This window comes from Ostrinia nubilalis, chromosome 16, assembly GCF_963855985.1.
Source record: "Ostrinia nubilalis chromosome 16, ilOstNubi1.1, whole genome shotgun sequence".
NCBI lineage: Eukaryota > Metazoa > Arthropoda > Insecta > Lepidoptera > Crambidae > Ostrinia > Ostrinia nubilalis.
In genome coordinates, this window is record NC_087103.1 from 11498132 (window position 1) to 11519558 (window position 21427).

At 38.2% G+C, this 21427-nt stretch overlaps 1 protein-coding gene and 2 non-coding genes across 5 annotated transcripts in view; 2 read left to right on the forward strand and 1 right to left on the reverse strand.

The window, feature by feature from the left end:
* Nucleotides 1-21427, forward strand: part of LOC135079409 (furin-like protease 2) — a 113735-nt gene that overhangs the window by 29817 nt on the left and 62491 nt on the right. The window lies entirely within an intron of this gene.
* Trnag-gcc (transfer RNA glycine (anticodon GCC)) lies at nt 4728-4798 on the forward strand. Its single transcript has one exon. It is a non-coding gene; the product is annotated as a tRNA-Gly (tRNA).
* Trnag-gcc (transfer RNA glycine (anticodon GCC)) lies at nt 13131-13201 on the reverse strand. The gene has a single exon. It is a non-coding gene; the product is annotated as a tRNA-Gly (tRNA).

Here is a 21427-nt window from a genome sequence, read left to right on the forward strand (position 1 = left end):
ATTGTAGTACTTGGCTCCTATTCAATTCATCTAATATTTGGCCAATCTTGCTTGAAGTATTCCGTTATCAAGCTATAACCAATCAGTTTATCTATATCTTATGTGATTTCATTATGGTTATTGGATGAAGCGTGTGCTTATAATAATTTCGTTTGTTATTGAACTTCTATTTCATTGTGATCTTATTCTTTTGTCCTTTGTCTGATTTTATCTAAAAAAAAACTATATGAGGCTGACAAAGCTGACTTTTTTCTGCCACTTCTTCCCAGCACCAGCCCATAAATTGTCCCTAAGTGGTGGTAGAGCTAGCTATATTTGGGACGCGTATAAGCGCCCTGGAAAAGGCCTAAGCTCTAATAAATGATATGATTTGGATTGTATCATCTCTTCTGGGCTGAGATGGTTCATCATAATTTCAGCCACAGGACGTCCACTGCTGTACATAGGCCTCAATGATTTCCATAATGACCAAATGGTAGCGGCCTGTATCCAGCGCCTTCCTGTTACCTTTGCAACCTGGGATGGTTGGTCTGTTATATTTAAGCTATCATCATCAAAACGACTGGTAGACGAGACAGCGCGGTAATTTGAATGAGGGCGTGACTGGCCTTCATTACGTTCATCTAGTTTGATGAAGTGAACATACTTTGGCAACTTCGCCTTTCAAACCACACGTTACTGATCAATTCATGCAAATATATGTTTCAGTGATTGGTTGGATCTTGAAGTCAGTAATTGAAGATGGTACGAGAGTCAAAAGTAATAAGTAACGCAAAACACATCTGCATAGTGAGCCAAAATACTCGTAACAGTAACGTCAGACAATCGTTGCTATTCTCTGCAATACCTACGGTGTACCGTATGTATAATGAGACATAATCCAATACAATGTATTTATAGCAAGTTTCCTCCTTATAAGGAACTTGATGTCAATTCAATACACAATACATTCACTGTCTTCCGTTGCCATACCATCAGCCACAAAAACGTATGTCAACTGCCCTGACTGTGTTAGCTTACAGTCGGAAATATTTATTTCCAAAGGGAAATCCAACAAGCGGGAATTGATTGAATTCTGACAGTCGCACTCGCGGGCTGGCTGACGGCCAATATGAGGTTCCGGGTTCGATTTCCGCTTATAACACGCATTTTTTCCACGCTTCCAACTTTTTTTCTTGCTGTGCAGTCGAATAAATCCCGCACTGCAACTAGATTCTATTGAAATTGTGGCCAAGTTATTTTTTTCGGCGTTTTTGGACAACTTGTATTCGGGAATCGTTGTACTGCCAAAACAGTTGCCACAAATTCAAATGTTTTAAGAAAAATGATTTTGCATTTACTAAAGTTTTCTGTTTCACAAAATTATATTTTATATTACGCATTCTTTAATTATTCCGTGCATTTTTAATTACAAAATATCGAATATTGTATAAATTGTTGTAACAAAATATTCATTCACTTACCTACGTATTATTAATTTGGCGTAAATTCAAATTTGCTCAATTACGTCCACTTTAAAATTCAAATGAAAAGTATTTACCTGCAATATTTTGGACAGCCAATATCCAATAATGGTTATGCTAACCGGCGCACGATCGCCGAAAAAGGCTCCGTCCAAACTGGGTCGTTCCCATTTAATATCACCACATTAATGCACTGCATTTATAGCTTCTGTTATTTAGTTTAGAGCTTTAGGAAATTAGGGCCCTCGCGCTGCGGGCTCGTTATCGTTTTCATTATGGCGAGTGCAAGCGCGGAACTGCACGGAACTTTTTGACGATACATTCGGAGTTTGTAGGTTTTAATGATCGCCATTAAATCTGCGGGGGATTTTGTCCAAAACAATATGTACCAACTCTGTCAGTTTGTGTGAGAGATGACAAAAAGTCGGTTGAAATATCGAAATGGTTTTGCCAGGTAGGTCTACGCATAACGCCTTAACTTGAAGCATACCTAAGTTGGGGTAGCTTACCTATACAGGTAGTTAACACGCAAGCCGAGGTGTAGCGCAAACCAATACATTGGATAAATGCAAAACTGTAGGTATCGTGTATGTTTTTCATTCGAATCTCCTGAAGCAGGTAAGTATCTTACTCGCCTCTAGAAGTCTGAAACTAAGATTTCACCTCACTTTACTTCCAATATGTTATAATAACTTTCCCAATCAATACCGATTACTGTACACTCGAAGACGAATACCGATGCAGTCTGGTTCGCTAATCCGCAGGTACCGTCGGCGGCTGATCCGGCTTAATGCCGGCCACATTAGCCGTCAGCCGACAATTTCCCGGCGAAATTTCTCGTATACCGACGAATTCACGTGTGCGGTTGTTGTTAATTGGGTGTCGATTTGGACTCGGAGTGACTGGTGGCTGAGTTCGCGGATTGTTTTATTGAGAAGGATGAACTAACAGGAGCTGTCTGTATCTATCAACGCGAGGGAAACCTTTCTCTGAAAGCTAGAGTGAATTTTTATACTGGTCACTTTTTTGACCGGTAATTTCTAGGTAATGAATCAATCCGAAGCAATTCTGATGAATTTTGGCTGTTACTTTAGCAACAGTTGCCTTCTAGATTGTATGTAGAGTCGACACGTCATACTAAAATGTATTTTCTACAAAAGAATGCCTTATAGCAGGGGTGGCCAACATGATTAGACACAAAATCTACTGTTTACTAACGAAACCCTGGGCGATCTACCACTTACATACTTCTTGAAATCTTAAATGAAGTATAGTTTAGTATACAATCATATAGTATTTTTTGCCTTGCCACGATCGACTGAACTAATAGTCGCGATCGACCGGTTGGCCACTTCTGCCTTATAGCATTAAGTTCGCCGTATACTAATTTATGTGCCATTAAACGATCAATAAATAAAAAAATGGTAGCTAAATAAACAAAATAAAAATACTCAAACACTCAAATTAAAAATATACTTAACCAAACAGAATAAAATTTGACTTTTAAATAGTAAAAATTCACAGCGTGAATTTCACTCAACCACATTTCCAGCGAATAGTGGTTTATGTTCGCCTCGATATACGTAGCCAATTAATAATTCCCGTGGCCCAGGTAACACCTACGGTAAAAAATCCTGGCGAAGCACAAAAGGAAAATTCGCGATATTGTAAAACCAGCGCGGGGCCGCGCGAAATCCGATCACCGGGTATCGGCGACAACAAGAATAAAAGACCAATTGCCACGTTTCATACGAGTACAAGCTTTAAAAGCTTGTTAGATATGACTAGCATTTGATACAATTTAAAAACCGCAGTAATTTAAAGCCTGCTCTTGTCGGATATTGGTTGAAAAACGTCATCAATTTGGACGTGTTTATTTTAAATGGCCAATGTGCTACTAAAACTGGTAACTGTGTTTTGATTTCATTATACTTACGAGTACGTACGCATTTATAACGGTAACAACACTTTACAAGTACTTAAACTGAATTTATACAAACTTCTGTCCTATCTACTTCATTCTGGATAGCAAAAAACTTACTGAATATATCAGAAAAGGAACTTCGCTGCGCGATTTCCACTCGCTCTTGACCTCTTTTCAATTTGAACGTGTTTATTTTAAATGGCCAATGCTAAAACTGGTAATTGTGTTTTGATTTCTTTATACGCACGCATTTATAACGGTTACAAGTACTTAAATTGAATTTGTTCAAACTTCTGTCCTATCTATTTCATTCTGGATCGCAAAAACTTACTGAATATATCAGAAAAGGAACTTCGCTGCGCGATTTCCACTCGCTCTTGACCTCTTTTCGGTGCAAATTAAAGTTTTTTGACTGTGACTCCGAGTGGTTGTAAACTCCGCCATATTTCTCGAGTATTTTTGCGCTAAGTGTAAGGTGTGTTGGCCTATTTCTCTCGAGTGTAGTTTTAGAGTTCGCGACGAAGTTGGGCGGAAAATTTTAGGGCTTATGTGGAAACAAGTTAAGTAATGTTATAATGAAGTAGGATTGAATGTTGTTTCGTTTGTTTTAAAGGAGATGAGTATTAATGTGACGTAACTAAATGAGCTTGCTCTAGATTTTTATAAGGTTGCTTCAAAAGATTTTTTGTTATTGTTCAATTACTTACTGTTTGGTAAAAATACGCCGTTGGTTATTAGAACCAATCTGGTCTTTCTATGTCTCTCTCTACCATTATAATTCTTGTATAATCAGAAATCAGAATTTACCTTCCAGCTTGCCGCTGTTATTCGTTAGTCCCGGGAAAGTATTGATATTGGCATGAATGAAATCCGAGCTAAGGAATCAATTAGATGACAAAAAACGGCATAAATATACCTTTACTATCCTGGTTCTGGTTACTTTAATTTAAAGTTGACACCAAATTGTCTGTTGCAACTACTTTATAAAGCATGAATGAGTGTCAGCAAAACTAATTGTATTATGTACACAGCTGTTTGCATAATCTACTGTAATAACTAATTGAATAAGGACGTGTTAATTTGTAATCATATAAATTAGGATGATTAAAAATCATTATTATGAAACGTGTTTTTATGTTTATTAATATTTCTTTATCGGCATTACAGCGTTCCTCGTTACTTATAATGTTCCTGATTGCAAATTCGATAAAAAAAAAGAACTAATCAATCAACATTCCAGTACCAATATTAATATTTTTATGAAAAAAAAAAAAAAACCTCAATTTATACCGGTGTGCCGGTGTGCCGTGTGATAATCAATTTCACTTTGGCGCTCATAAGCATCGGTGGTTCAGTGGTAGAATGCTCGCCTGCCACGCGGGCGGCCCGGGTTCGATTCCCGGCCGATGCAATATGACATTTTGAATTTTTTTCAATGGACGAAATTCCAAATTTTTTGTATTTCTTTTACTAGACATAAAAAATACAAATGATTATCAATTAATGAGTTTTTATTGCCATATTCTTCAACCGTGCGTGATCGTAGAGCAATATTTATTTAGTTACCATCGAATAAAATCAAGGTAACAGATGATAATGTTTATTCTAATACCTTTAACAAAGACCATTATATTCGTATATTATTCTACATTGGCAATACTTCCCGGAGGAACTCGCATTTCCGCCCGTGCTGCCACTGATGGAGCATTATTTACTTACATATTGTTATGTTATTCCCTAAATAATATTATTTCCGCCGACATAATAATATGAAAACGTTCTGTGATTAAAGCGTGTTGTGTGTAACGGAAAATATGAGTGCTTTGAGACGATTTGTTGTTATTTATTGTGGAATACGGTTGATTAAACGGTTGATTACTATGGGCCTCATAAGAAGGCTCAAGGTCACCCAAAGGGCGATGGAGCGGGCTATGCTCGGAGTTTCCCTGCGTGATCGAATCAGAAATGAGGAGATCCGCAGGAGAACCAAAGTAACCGACATAGCTCGCAGAATTGCTAAAATCAAGTGGCAGTGGGCGGGGCACATAGCTCGTAGAGACGATGGCCGTTGGGGCAGGAAAGTTCTCGAGTGGCGACCACGGGCTGGAAGACGTAGCGTGGGCAGGCCTCCTACTAGGTGGACCGACGATCTGGTAAAGGTCGCGGGAAGAGCCTGGATGCTGGCAGCGCAGGACCGTTCATTATGGAAAACCTTAGGGGAGGCCTTTGTTCAGCAGTGGACGTCATTTGGCTGAGACGACGGTTGATTACGGAAATACGGGTTGCCAATGTTAGAATTATATTTTTCGATATTTCTTTTTTATTATTCTAAATTATTTTGGCCAGTGACCATTGTAAATCAGCCTTTGGTTAAGAGAAACAAAAAAGTTCAGGGTATTTTTTGTTGCTTTTTTATTTTAACGATTTTTTAACATTAATTAATTTTTGGCTTTTACATTGAACAGAGTTTCTTGCTCCTTAAATTTTGTGACGTTTCTTTGTGTCTTGGATTTGAACTGTAACAACTTTCTTGAGTTAACAAATTTTTCCAGCATTTTTTAAGTCAGTATTACTTATTGAGCATTAAGTATGTATATTGAGTAGTGTTAGAGAGTTTTCGTCATCAGTTTTCTATTAATCATAAGCACATGGAACCCCATCCTTGGATATTATCTTTCAACCACGGGCAAATTAGTTCTCCTCTGGATATTTCCCACAATGTCGGTTTTTGCCTCAGGAGTTTGTTAATTAACAACAATTTACTTTCCCCCAGTAGAATATCTCTTCCATTTCCACTTTTGTTCCCCACACGTCTAATGCAACACGCTAGTTTACGTTCTGCAGGTAATATGTACAGTCGACCGCCCATCAGGCTGTAAATTTTTGTATCGAAATAGCACTTATTTCAAGCACATAGGTGTCACTATTTCGTTCAATGTGCGGTCGTCGGTATAGTGCAACTTCATTTACAGAAGACCACTTTAGAGGTACATCGGTGAGGTCGCGACCTCTGAGATACGGGCGCAGGTGGAATATTGGCGTTTTGCTACTAGACTTGTAGAAAGATGAAACTAGAAGGACGCTTGAATTTTATTTCAGTTAAGAATGTTTGTACGGTTACACTAAGCTAGAGTTAAATATTTTTGCTCATAGAAATATTGGTTACTAGCTTCACTGCTTCACGGCTTCACCCGCGTGAAATTTAGTTAGTCATAGATCGTCATAAATTATACCCTATATGTTATTCTGGGTTATAAACAATAATACTGTAAAGTTTCATCAAAATCCGTTCAGTAGTTTTTGCGTGTAAGAGTAAAAAACATGTTCACATCAAGACATCCATACAAACTTTCGCATTTATAATATTACTAGGATATGCCATTATAAAAGTAGCTGATATAGATATATCTGCTACTTTTAAGAGGCAGAGGCCTCTTCCTGCCCTGGACCTTTTCAAGGCAAGATTAAAACCACCTTCTGCATTTACATTTAACACCAGGTGTAACTGCTATCAAAAATCTACATAGCCAAATATGAAAAGGTATTAACCTGTATGCCACACCTACTCGTACGACTTGATAAATAAATGCTGGTAGTTATTTAAAAAACGGCCGGGCCAAGCTTTGTGTGCGCGTTGAGCAAGATGCTTATACGAACCATCCGCACTCTCGCAAAGAGGCCATGCAGATAGGGTTGCCAGGTCCAAAAACACAAAAACCGGACTCTGTGCTTCATTTGGCCGAACATTTTACCCTAAAAGCCGGACATGCGACTCACGTGTGAGTCAACTAGTGAGCTCACGAGTGAGTACTATCATCATCGGTTGCCTAACGTCCTGATGCATGCGTGCCTTATTCTGTGGCTCGACTTTCGCCTGGCGCGGCAGCCAAATAAAAAGCCTAACAAAAGCCGGACAGGCCGGACATCGGTTATTTTGGCCGGACACGCAATCAAAAAGCCTAACTATGTCCGGCTTTATCCGGACGCCTGGCAACCCTTGCAGAGAGCAAAGGACTCGAGGGCCCTTCACATTAGCCCGGCGTTGAATGACTGAAGTCATAGAAATGCACTTGCAATGAAAAACGAATGGACTTCGTTGCGCGGCCATTCATAACTCGTGCGCTTGCGAGAGCAATCGAGTTTAACAAACATTTGATTGGCACTCGATCGAATAGAAGTTACCAACATTTATAATCTAAGGTATCTCGAGTAGACATTAAGCCAGGTTCTGATACGATTATACCTAGGTATTTTTAGATAAGATATCAAACTTGTTTACTATGACATAGTAACGATAATTTGTCGTTAGAATGTTAAATTATCCTAATAATAAGTATTAGAAACGAGAAAGTTGTGAGAATGTGTGTTGAATTATTATAATTATATTGAATTATTATTTCACGCGAATATCGGTTACCTATAGAATTTTGATTCTACTTATCAAGTACCTACATCAGACTAACATGCCAGTAAGTACAGGCTATAATTTAAAAGACACTCATTGTACGCTTTTCTATTTCACGCAAAAGAAGTCGTGGAAGTCCGCTAATCTTTACTTTAAAAAAACTGCTATCGTCCCTTACAGTATTTCTAGTTTCATAAGCTCTCTTCAGTGCCTTACAGGCCAGCATCTAATTTGTCACATCTCAAGTTCGTTCAATTGGGGACTAATCACTGCGGCCCAAAGAGACAAGCGGGCCTCTCAATCCGTCCCGTCGCTCGGCAAAGAGGCAGCTCAAAGGACTCGAGGGCTCTCGGCTCGACGTGCCCGGGCTGGCCGAGGCCATAGAAATGCACAAATAAAAACTACAGCGGCTATGCGTGATCGTGGTCTGCGGAAAAGCAATTGGTAGCCCAAGTTTCCATTCAAAAGTCTACGATTCTAGGCTGTTACTAAATATCTGTATCTCAAACTGGCTTGAAAGAATTGATAACATGATGCCACTCAGATTTGAACTGAGATTATCTAATTTTACATTTTGTTTGTCTGCGATTAAAAAATGCTGATGTGGGAATTGTCTTGCAGGTTCAATAAAAAGGTTAGTCATGATGTCAGAAAAATATTAAAAAAGATCTTCGAAACGAATTGAGATTTGCGTATTGAGTCATTATCAAACTGTCCGACTATTACACCTTCCCCCTCTTTCAGATCTTTTTGCTTACGATTCAAATTCGAAACAACCTGGGTTCGAATTTCGTTCAACTTTATATTACGCTTGCAATTTTCTCGGTGTGAACTCGCAAAGGTGAGCGAAAAAAAGGTTAAAAAATTACACCCACCATTGCTACGTCTCGCAACGAGAACTGAAAATATCATCTAACTACCAACGCTACGGTAACTGGTGATTTTAAACTGGTTACTCGGAAATTGGAAAGTTTTTTTCATATAAAAATAGTCTGAACTAGATATTCAGGTTATTCAGCCAACTTTCCAGTTGGTGGAACGACAAGATAGCTTACTTTTTGATACCGAATTTCGTGAAATTGATACAATTTTTCAAAATTAAACTATCCTTTTACTCGTTGCTCATTTATGAGTCTGGTGGTGAGCTTAAGGAAATTAATAGGTACAGAACTGAAATGTTCATTTTTATGAATATTAACCAATTCTCACAAATATTAATGGTTCAACGTCAATGCGTTGTCCACAAGTTTTACTCAATATTCATAAGTAAAATTATCGAAAGCAACGTCGAAGTACTCTCAAACCATTACCCATAACAAAATAACACTCATGTTTGTTATAAAAGCAATAACGTGTGCAAGAGTATTCACGTCTGTATGGCGACAGTACCGCTTGAATCTCATTTGAGCCGTACGTTTTACAGCGAGGATATTTGTATTCGGTCGCAGTATCACACCCGCGATATTCCTCATGCATATCTATAAATTGTAAATATTGTCTTTCAATACCATTCCCGTTGAAAACACTACTCGCGGAACAAACGGTGTCTCTGAAATACGTTTCAATTTATTGGCAGCCACTTTCAGAGCACGCGAGGTAGTAAGCTTTCCGCTTAAGGGGAGGCGTCAGGCGCTAAAGTAAATGTTTAGGCACTGTCTGGTCTGTGTATTCGTAAAGACTTTTAGTTCATTAATGTCTTACACGAATGATATCTAATTATAATACGAGTAGTTCTATTGGACTATAAATGGAAGAAGGAATATTATGTAAAAATTATGATATCAATAAGGCAGATACGGAACCATCTTCATTGCAGATAAAAAGCTGGTTGAATTCAGAATTCTTCTTTCAGTTAAGCTCTAATGCACTGCATAAATATAAGATTTTTAGTGCTTCCCCTTACCTTGCCTTTTCTATCATAATGTGAAAGTAGGTGACACGCGTCCAATACCTTACTTATATTTAATGAAAACGCCACGTTTCAAAAACCAATTTAGAACATTATATTATAGAGATCACTGAAAGCGAGGTTTTATGAGAAAATCTTTTTAAAGCGTATTCAAATGAGATTTCGTTTCGTAAGCACTTTCGGATCTGACTGTAACATTCGAAGGATTCCGAGAGCGAGTTAGGAAATCCAATCTTATGGTCATTATTTATTTGTTGTTTCGTATAAAAATTGCATGAAGTAAACCTAGATTACTCGGTATTCGAGTATATTATGTGAATTCGTATAGGTTCATGTCAATAAACTTGGATTCACGACGCTTGAAGCTAAATTCAACGTTTACGTACCGTCTGTCATATTCAAGTGTGCGCTGAACAAGCGAGGATATCGAAAATAAAACTGCTGCGGGATACGGAGCGGTTTCCGATTCGGCGTGCGTCATGCCGCCTCCGTAAATTCCGTAATGTATTCATTGTACGATGGGACGACCCAATGTATCGATTTGCTGTCGCGCGATTAATCGATTCGAATGCGTGATTAGAATTCGATGTAATTGGTACCCACATCTGGTTGTAGAACAAAGAGGATTTTAGCATTTTGGTCGGATCAAAGGTGTCGTTTTATCATATTTTGTAATTTTGTTGCCGTAGCTGTGGAATCTGTTCGTACATACAATAATTTTAAATTGTTACTGCTTAGAATTGTCTGCACGACTATATATTCCATATCGGAGTGTTTTTATATGGTAATGTGTGGCTCTTGGTAAGCCATGTTGTCTGGTGCATTATTTATTTTATTTCAAATGCTATCTACTTCTACTGAATGTAACAACTGAGTGCTATTGATGTTGAATACTCAAGATATTGCTAAATGTGTTGACTGAATTCTAAGAAAATCTGGCTTTATAAATATACAGCAGCAAATACGTCGTATCTTTCTAAGAAATCCACTTTCACCGTAAATTGACTAGACATTAAGTAAACTTATTTACTTGTAAAGTTACTCGATTAGTTACTGGTACCTGTATCTCCAGAGATGCTACAATATGTATATCCAAATCACGTTAAGCTAACTAAACGAATATTAAGTTGTAAATCTTGTACAAGATTTTCTAGTAACTGTACATATTTGAAAAGGTTAAAAGGTGAGTTCTCATGTCGTAAGTTTCAACCGATGGAGAGGGCTATGCTCGGTGTTTCTTTACGAGATCGAATCAGAAATGAGGAGATCCGTAAACGAACTAAAGTCGCTGACATAGCCCGACAGATTAGCAAGCTGAAGTGGCAGTGGGCAGGGCACATAGTACGCAGAACTGACTGCCGATGGGGCAGCAAGGTTCTGGAATGGAGGCCGCGTACCGGAAAACGCAGCGTGGGACGTCCACCCACAAGGTGGACCGACGACCTGATAAAGGTAGCAGGAAGGCGCTGGATGCAGGCCGCTACCTACCGTGCGATGTGGAAGTCATTGGGGGAGGCCTATGTTCAGCAGTGGACGTCCTGTGGCTGAAATGATGATGATGATGATGAAGTTTCAACCAAAATACGTCTACTGCTGGACCAAGTCTTCCCCCAAGGATTTATAGAACGATCTTCACTGCCCGCAACCAGGTGCTTCCCGCGACTTTCACTAGAATTAGATCATCGGTCCACCGAGTGGGAATGATTACGTTTTCCGATCCGTAGTTGCCCCTCGAGAACTTGACTGATTTGGTACTGTATGTTGATTCATCATCATCATTTCGTTTGTTTCATATCACTAACATTTATTCTCAGGGCGATCTGAATCAAGGACCGTTATTGACGTTATAGCGTTAAGACTTTTTGGATAGAGCGCACCATAACCATGGCGATTGGCGATGTGTAGTCTGCTCACAGATTACCTAGTAGAGTTTGCGACAATGTATTGTTGTTATGGTAATATGTCGTTTGATGGCGAACATCAAAGGTATTGCATTAATCGTAAGAGAGCAATATTCGGAACAATTTCGGAAATTATTCAGGTAAATGGAAACGATTTTCCGTATCGGGCTTTGTAAGTTCACGGGGTCACAGTACAGTTTCCTGTTCACACTTGAATTCGAATTTCGGTTACGGTTACGGATATTTTTTTATTTCGGATATGCAATTGCAATGCAATTTGCAATAGTTGTCCAACACGGTTCATTCATGGCCGCACACTTTACAAAAAACAATTTAAACTGCCTACATCCTAAACTATCCGAAACTTTTGAATCGGTTACGGTTACGGTTTCGGATATTTTTTTATTTCGGATATCCGAAAGTTTCGGTTACAGTTACGGATATCCATAACATCCCTGATTTGAATCAAACTTTTGATCGAAGTTTCGTAATACATTAGTGTCTTCGAAGTAAGTAAAGCTCCATCGACATACATAATGTCTTATGTGGTTTGTGGTATAATAGGAAACTTAACGTGGTTATAAAGGATCTTCAAGGATTCCTACGTACCTAACCTGCTTTCGTTCCGACGATATCATTTCTGCGTAATGCATTTCTTTCTCGTAAAAAAGATTTTTCATTGCCAGGTTATCTTCTAGGTACTTTTACGTGTTCTTTGCCTCAATAATATGCCAAAAGTGTGTCTTGCTCTACCTCTACCACCTTATTGAACCAAGCATTTTTGCATTTAAGATTTAGACTATCTTTTTAATTGTAAGAATGGCCAATCACATCTCTGTTAAAGATCTGTACTCGAGACTGTAGTCGTACAGCAAATACAAATTGACATTTTTAAAATGTGGGAGCATGAATATTGGACGCCGCGATTCTAAAGCCACTGGTTCTAAATTCGGTTTTTATTACGTCAGGAATTAACACGTTTTAAAACTCGGTCATCGTCTTCTCTCCGAGAAATCGAATGATCTCTCCAACATATTTGAATCGAATCACCCGTATCCTTATCGATACCTGTTTAGAAGTGTCGCATACGGGCCGCGGCCGCGTCGCGATGCGACTGGAAAATTGCATACATATCTGATGTTCCTCGGTTTATTTTTACGTGCCCGTTACGTCAGTTACTTACCTACCCCGGCAAAGTGAATGCGAAACGTGAATACGAATTTGAAAACTCGCAGCGAATATATTCTCGAATATACTGTAATGTTCTTTAGAGAGACGCCCGGCTTTTATCGGCATTTCTTTGTGAAAGAAAAATGCCTCAGCGTTATGCTATGTGCGTGTGTTGTATGGCATATGCGCGTCTCCTTAGAAGTGAAATGTATTGTTATGATTTTATTTCCAAGTTTTGTTAAACGTATTTCAAGCGTGAGAGCAATTTTGTGCCGCGAGATTTCATCTGTGATTTATTTTGCCAAGAAAAAATTATTTACTATTTTTTTAATATAATACAAAAATAAAATAAAAACCTTGCATCGGCCGGGAATCGAACCCGGGCCGCCCGCGTGGCAGGCGAGCATTCTACCACTGAACCACCGATGCTTATTTGCGCTCTGCGAATTTTGGTGCCAAATAATAGTAATTGGCAAGCAGTTAAAGATTTCAATAATCAGGTCGGCGATAAATTATTTTATTTTTGAATGAATTTTGCGTAAACTTGGCTGTAACTAAAAAAGTCATACTTTTTGTTAACCAGAAATAGAACTAACATAGTGACGGTTACATATCAAAAATCTACCAATATTTGAAATGTTTTCGACGGTCGGGGTTGAATTCTTGTTTTTATTTTTATTTCAAATCCAGATCCTGTTTCTAAATTATTTGACGCGCTCGACCAGTTGACCACAGTGTTCGAAAAAAAAAAAGTATTCACCCAACGTGCCAGTACTTTTGTTGTAATTCAATATGAATAGTTCCCGCGGGTTTTAAAAAGTAAATTCAAGATAATGAATATTGACTTACTTGACTTATGGTCCTATGTCCCCTAGATGGGGCAGAGGGCGTCCACAACAGTCCTCCATCTCGTTCGGTCTTGAGCTTCTCGCTTGATCTCGCTCCAGGTCTTGCCGATCTTCTTCGCCTCGTCCGTAATGAATATTGGGGTTTAAAATTAGAATTTGACGTATGACGTCAAGAATTAGCACGATATTTGTACCGTGACGCAGGGTACATACGTCATAGGCGGAATATTAAAGCCGAACATCCCAGTAGAGATTAATATGTCGTCACTCGCACTTTACGGCTGCGAGGTACGCCGGCTGGCACAGTGGCCTAAGAGGCCAGCGAAAGCGATCAAATTCAAATTCAAATTGTGTTTATTGTCTAATTGTGATCAGTTTTATTGTTCCAATAAATTAATGTAAAAAAACCGCGAAAATGCTTTGCACCTTGTACTAATTTTTATATAAAAGTAGCCCTTGCTCACGGCTTCGTTCGTATAAACTTGAACAATCCTTTCTTACGGGACGCTTTACGTCATGATACACGTAACTATCTGTGTGCCAATGTTCAGCGTTTTCAGCCATTTCATTCAGTAACAGTTGCCTTATGTGTGTATAATTTAAAAAAAGCTGAAATAATCTTCTTAAACTTGTTCAAATTCTCGTTTTCGACGTTATTAATTTAGGTCCTTTTCTGGGCATTTACACATCACAAATATTATAGTTTGCAGTTTAGTAGCCTTGTTCGTGTAGCTTGTTTTGCATACTACCTAGACTATACATGACTTCCTTTTATTTGCGTTTCTTTTATCAAGCTGACTAGGTATATTAATAAGCTGTACATTACAAAACAGTATGCTCTCCATAATACCCACATACCCGCTCATTGTTCCCACCTTACACCCAACAAAGACGAGGCCGGGTCTCCACCGTTGGCCCCGCTGACAAGGGTCCAAATCAGAGATATTAATTTGTAGGGTGCGCTGTAAATTAACCGGCGCGAGTTCGTGTAACCGAGTTACCCGGTCCACGGGGCCCGGATAATTTGTAAGGCAAGCGAGTAATAATTTCCGACGGCTGTCCCTACGCGACGTATGGTGGTAAGACGGTTGTACGTTCTCCTGACGTGCCTATGTAAAGGAACAGTGGCTGTGTTATTTTAGGTACATGTTTTTTTTATTTGAAGCGGCAATAGTTAAGTGGCATCGGACTGCTGACAAAGAAATTTGAGAAATACCAGTTCGATCGCCTTGATAGAATTACTAAACACTACAGTGACAGGTCTTTACTTTCTACTAATAAAATACGTCACGTCCTATGTCAAATTTGGTAGCTGAAATGCCTTGATCTGAACACCGACAGCTTATCTAACATACCGACATTTTTGTCATCATATTATAATGTCATATAATGATAAGACAGGCCAATAATACATTTCCAACGCGTATCTTGTCTGCGACCTACTCGTATATATGAGTAAGTATCCACGTTCCACTGCGATAATCAGTTTGACGGTGTATTTAGGATCGGTGGCTGTGTTACAACTCATTTATTTTGGCGAAAAAGGTCCGCGGAGGGTTGGTTGGCTGATAAAATTTTCAATTACAAGATTGTAAGGGTTAATAACACAATATAAGCTTCCTGAGTCGGTTGTAGCAACGTAGATATCAGAATTTATGAGTGATCTATCAGAGGCGCTTGAAATTGTTAATTGGACCGAACTATATCTTTTTGAACAGTCAGGTTGATTCAACTCTGTAACATCGTACCAGACTTAGTTACTGGTATGATTTTCCAATTTGCGTATCCAATTTTGTAATTACACATAGAATCTCTGGATAGAGTCGAGGGGACTATATTTTTATGTAGGCACCAAAAGTAAAATTTAATAGAGGTAAATGGTGCTTTTTCCAAAGCTGTTTCATGTAAACACATGTAAGTATTAGTGATTTTATTTTATCTTCTTTTCAGCTTGAAAAATGTGGAGTTTTATACATTACAATGAAAACTCAAACGTTTTCAATGACAACTTTCTTCATTTAATGGCATTCTCGGATGAGACTATTCCATGATGCGCTATTTCAAGGTAGAGGTAGAACTTTCAGTTGTTACGTGACTTTATGCGATTCCAACTACTAGCGCTTCTCCGAGGTAATATCCTGCCATTTATTTTACTGTGCAGCTCTAATGGCCTTCCATCTTCAGATTTAAGATCGCAGCTGTCTAAACACTAAACGGAGCATGGGTGTTTCCTTTGGAAAGCAGTTTGCTCGGTGGGACGGAACGCAGCGCCCTTGCGGCCGCGTCCCGAACTACGGCGATTAATTAAAAGTTTTGGCCCTTTCACTCTCCGCAATGTACACACAAATTCACACAACAGAAGACCGGCGTGACCCACACGACCTTTGTCGTGCCGTTGTCTGTCCTTTGCCCCATCGGACAACGGTCAACGAGTTGCCAAACACCACTGAACTGGGTGATAAATAGTGATTGCTAGTGTTGATAACGCTATAAATATCTATGAGGATGATAGGAAACAGTTTTTAATTTAAAATTCTAGTATTTAACAAAGCGCCTGGCATACAGTAAACGCCGCGTTACGTTTTCTTAAAATTAAAAAAGTTGTTCTTACGTTAGGCTACGTCATTGCAAACGTACAATAAATAATGTTACAGATTAATTATCACATCGTGCTCACATCGCCTTACGCCCTTAAAAGCCTTAAATATATGTATATTGGAGGAGCGATTACTTCTTAAGAATCGTAAACACTTCTTCAACCCCGGAAGCGTTGCAGTATCCTCGCTATATCAATCCAACTCAATTAATGAGATTTTTGACGACACTGACAAGCTGAAACTTGAAGATCAAACATCAAGTTAGTATCCTTCCCTTTGTAAACCGGTTAACTTGTAGGACTGATGCCCTTGCGGCTACTGTCCGAAACTCGGGCGATTAATTAAAACTTTTAAGAAACACCCGCCGGAGTTGTGTGGTCCCCTGACTGACTAGCGGTTTCATTGTTCGAACACCCCGCGCTGCGCTCCGAACTGAATGTCTAATCTGATTCAACTTTTGGATTGTTGGCGAAAACAGTTTATACTAGGATGATGGTTTGGTAGAAGTCGAGTAAATGAAAACTAATGCAGATGGCTGACGTAGTGACCATCATTATTATGCCTTTTGAGGAGAAGGAGTTTGATGATCTGAACGCATAGCACACGGTCTTGACAAGAGACTAAAATATCGTCATATCTTAGTATTGTAACAAAATTAACTGTGAACTTTTTCAATAGAATTTTTGTGATTGCTTTACTTCGTATTTTTGTGTAATTTTTTCACAAAGCGATTGCGAAATTGAATCTGTCTGTCAAGAATGTTGCTTTGACTGAGCCACTAAGATTTATTATATTTATGGTGCCCGATTCGATGAATAATTATTGTTTTCGTGCTAATGTCTAACTCGATATTAGATCGTCGATCTCGAAACTTCGGCACTTTAGAGAGTTTCATATTGTTTCGATTCTTGGCGGGACGTTAATTAAGGCTGGACCACTATACTTGCGGGCTCCGACAATCTGACCATAGTTTCCATATTTCTCCGTCTAGCCCAATATTGCCTTTGATCTTACGTGCGGGTTGGTTTTAGTCATCCATTAGATTTCACAGTTGAAGAGGTTTTAACCAAGGGCACGGTATTTGTGGAATGTTTCTTAATTACTTTTCTGGGTTCATTATCTATCTATGATATGAATAGATCGATTCTAACGCCACGAAGACCATCGGTGAGCAAGACTCTCTCGTCGACTGAATTGTTTTGGATATGATTATTCTGATAGGATAGTGTGGTTGAGGCATTTAAGCCTGTTTTCAACCGACTTCAAAAAAGGAGGAGGTTCTCAATTCGACCCGTATGTTTTTTTTTTTTTTCGAAAACGAAATACCTGTTAACCCTTCAGTCAGTTTTAGCCATGTCAAACGCCTATGGTGACTCATTAAGCCTGGACGTCATGGTTGTGAACTTGTGACATTACTTGTTAAAAATCACGATACTGTTGATTAGATTTTCCGTGTACACCACCTTGGCTGTTGGAATTTTCCGAGTTTAGTGGAAAAATTCCGACGAACGCTGACAAATAAACTACTTAATAGATTTGTGACATTTCATTCAAGTAATTAAAAATTCGTGAATGGTGATGTCAAATACATAGTTAATTAGCAGCCACAGCTGTTGTTATTTGGTTCAATTATTACCGAAAATAATATTCTTCCTTATTTTTATTTATTACCTATTTTATTACGAAACTCAACAGCTGTTATAACATTTTAGTCTACCTGACCTAAATACAGTGGAAAATTTATTTTGTGTGGGTTAACTGAGTGGGTTTAATAGCTTAGCATATTGAAATTAAGACAATGCTAGTAAAAGTTTTTAACAGGTACATAATAGGTTAGCTATAATATACCTACACATAAATATTATTTTATTTTCAATGTTGGTATTATTTATTTATTGTTTATTATTTATTTAATTATGGTATCCTGTTTATGGTATCCTGTGATCATTGTTGGATAGAGATAAATATTAATGTAATAACAGAATTAATTTCTTTATCAAATAGAATATTTTCAGCTCGATTGAGTACCTAATTAGCTCGTTGTACGAGTAAATGGCTCTCAACAGAAAAAGTCTTCAACTCAAAATTTTAATAAAGCATAAAACTAGCAATACCTACTGAATTATACGAGCAAACTATTTGTTTATACGTAACTAAAGGCAAACATTATTTACGACGCAAATAATGGACTGTTATACTTCTACTGCCCATTACGAGGAAAAAGCTTCCATCAAAGTTCCCGTTGAATATTTTATAACAAATTTTACTCGCAGCTGTAAACTTTATTGAATATCAAAGGCGTATTATAAATGTAATCAAAGACTAACTAGAGCGATCATAAATCGTACGATAGAGTTAAGTGTGCTCTACTTAGAGCGGATAATGAGTTATTTTGGAGTCATTAGTCGCCGTGGTGGAGTTAATAAGGACCAGCCAGTCTTAGACGAAACTTAATTAAGTTTAACACCGTCTTCCACGAAACAAGTTACCTTGGACGGTGTTTATTTTAATTTACCTACTAATAATGTCAAATGTCAGGTATGAGGTTTGCGATAAAGGATTTGGTGATCAAGTTTTAATTAGGTTTTGAGCGTCGTTCCTAATCTTGTGGCGGATTCTTATAATCCATCTACACGATACAGTAATTTTATTCCTAGAAGAGATAATCATATTTCACTTCATTCTAATCTAGAACATTGTGTAAATACAACCAGAAAAAACTGCATGCACGCAAAACATTGCGCACTAAAATAGTTTAAAAAGCTTAAAAAGAACTTGCACTTTAATAAAAAGCGTATCTACCGAATCACCCTCGTAAATCCTACGATAAACATTAAAAAGTGGGCTACTTTAAGCAGATAATAAGTTAATCTGGCGTCATATATCCGTGGCAAGGTTTTCAGTCAGGTACATAAATTGCGGGGGCGTGAAAAATAGACCGGCCATGCTGAAGCACAGTAGAGGTGCTTCCAGAAAGTTCACATCGGATTAAAATTGAAGAATTCTCTGGACTAGTGTCATTAAATTGATTTGTTCGAGACATAAGTGAAATCGAGGCTCGATAGAACATAGTACCGAAATCTATCGCACATTATGGGAAGACAACGGCACTCTCAGTGTTTCAGTAATCAAAAATATGAAACTAAACTAAACGAGTGTCTCGTTCATTTTCCTGTGCATGTACTCAATTATTTTATTGGAAACAAAATAAGTCTTAAAATTGCATGTCGGTAAAAAATAGATGTCACAGGTACAGTACAGTTGCACATGCTTATAAGTTGGCATGCTTATTAGCATGCTTAAAACAAGCGTGCTGGAAGAACTTGAAATGAGCATGATTATTATTAGCAATCTTTCGACACACATGCTACGAAGTATAACAGATTTTGAAATAAGTGGAAACTTAGAAACCTATGGTTACTGCGCCTGTCTTCAGTATGTTCGAGTGTGCCGCGCTGGCCGAATATACGATCTTGAATTTTGAAGGCGGCCAACCATGCCACTTTGTGAGAGACATTCCTGCCCCATAGTGGCAAAAACAGACCGTGCAACTTGGGCCAACAAGTACTCGCAAGTTGGGCCACGGTGCGGTACTCGATAGAAAAAAAAAATGTTTTGTAATTATTTATCGCTGTAACAGTCAATTAAAATATTTAATAGTTAAGCGCAAGCAGAGTAACTTCCTGACTATGACCGAATAGGTGGCAATTTGAGTAATTTTAATTAATTAATTTAACTTTTCAACCTTCACATTTTGTAGACAAAATGTCATTGTGTCTGATAAAAAAATTCAAACACTATCATTAATCATTGTAGTCTTGCCGTTGCAATATTTTAATTATTTCTGTTTTAATTATATCCGTGGTTTGATTTCCTCGTTTTTTAAACCATAGGTCTCCGAATACAAACAAATATTGTAACGATGACATTGCCTAAATCGTCCCATTTGTCGCCTCGCCTAAACGTCACACAATAAAGAGTAATTTTTAATTTTAATTTAATTTATTGCTCTTTTTTTTAATTTTCTACAGTACCAAGTCCTGTTTTAACCGTTGTAAATGTAGTCGTCCTATTTGATCAGGTACGGTGCAACGGCCCGGGTATATTTAGCGCCTACTAAGGCAGAAAAGTTTAATTCGGATATCTTTGCCGGCTCGCTGCAGCCTAATGTATCATGGAGTGCGTTTTATTTATAGCAGAGTGCTGCATCGCTGGATTGCTTTCTGCGCTTTTGGAGTGCATTTTTGCTTTCCATTGATGCGCTTTGTTCTTCTGATTTTAGAGTTCTTTATTCACTAATGGGGCTATTGTCTTGTTCTGCTGCTGTGTTATTGTTTGGAACTCTGTCCCTCTATCTAAGCTCCCATTGAAGCGCTTTTTTGATTTGCTGCTCCATTTTTGGAGCCCATTCATCTTTGTAATCTTGAACTTGCCACTTTTGTAGCGCTTTTGTGACATTATTAATAGATGTAGAAGATTGAATAAAAAAAAACAGATACGATACGATATTAAGAATTAATAAACGCATCGAGTCACTACATATTGTTTTCTATACTTTGCCACCAATAGTTTTCACCTGATAATAGCTGAAGAAAGGACGCTTATATTTCGAATCCCCTGCTAATACTTTTCCGAGCAGTCTCCGAACTAACCCTTGAAAGTTTCTGCACGCGCAGTTAGTTCTGTCCGGTTAAACTTTACCTTCGGCAATAAACGTCGAATATGCTTCATAAAGTACGCCGTATCTTCAGATATACTGTACCTTTAAACTGGAACAATAAAGGAGATAGTGCTAAGCCCGGATTTAACGGTCAAATCAACACGGGATTTGTAGTTTTACTTAGTTTATACGTTTCATTACAAGACGTAGGCGTCTTGAATTAGATGTAGTGTTGTGATGATAGTACTAAAGTGGGTCTTAGGAGGCAAATGACAGACGTAAATGTAGTGCCTTTATGCTGGACTGGATTAAAGCAGACAGCTCTTAGGTGTAATGGCCAGATCAACACAATATGTAGGCGCCACGAATAGTTAATAATTAGTTTGTTTAATAATTAAGGAGTTGGTTTCAAAACTCTACTAGCATGTAATCGGGCTCGCAACTTGCCTCAACACCCAGTTCCGGCTTGACGTTGATTTATGGGACACCATGTATAACAGCGTTTCCAATCACATCCATGTAAATAAAGTAGCATAATCTCAAAATATAG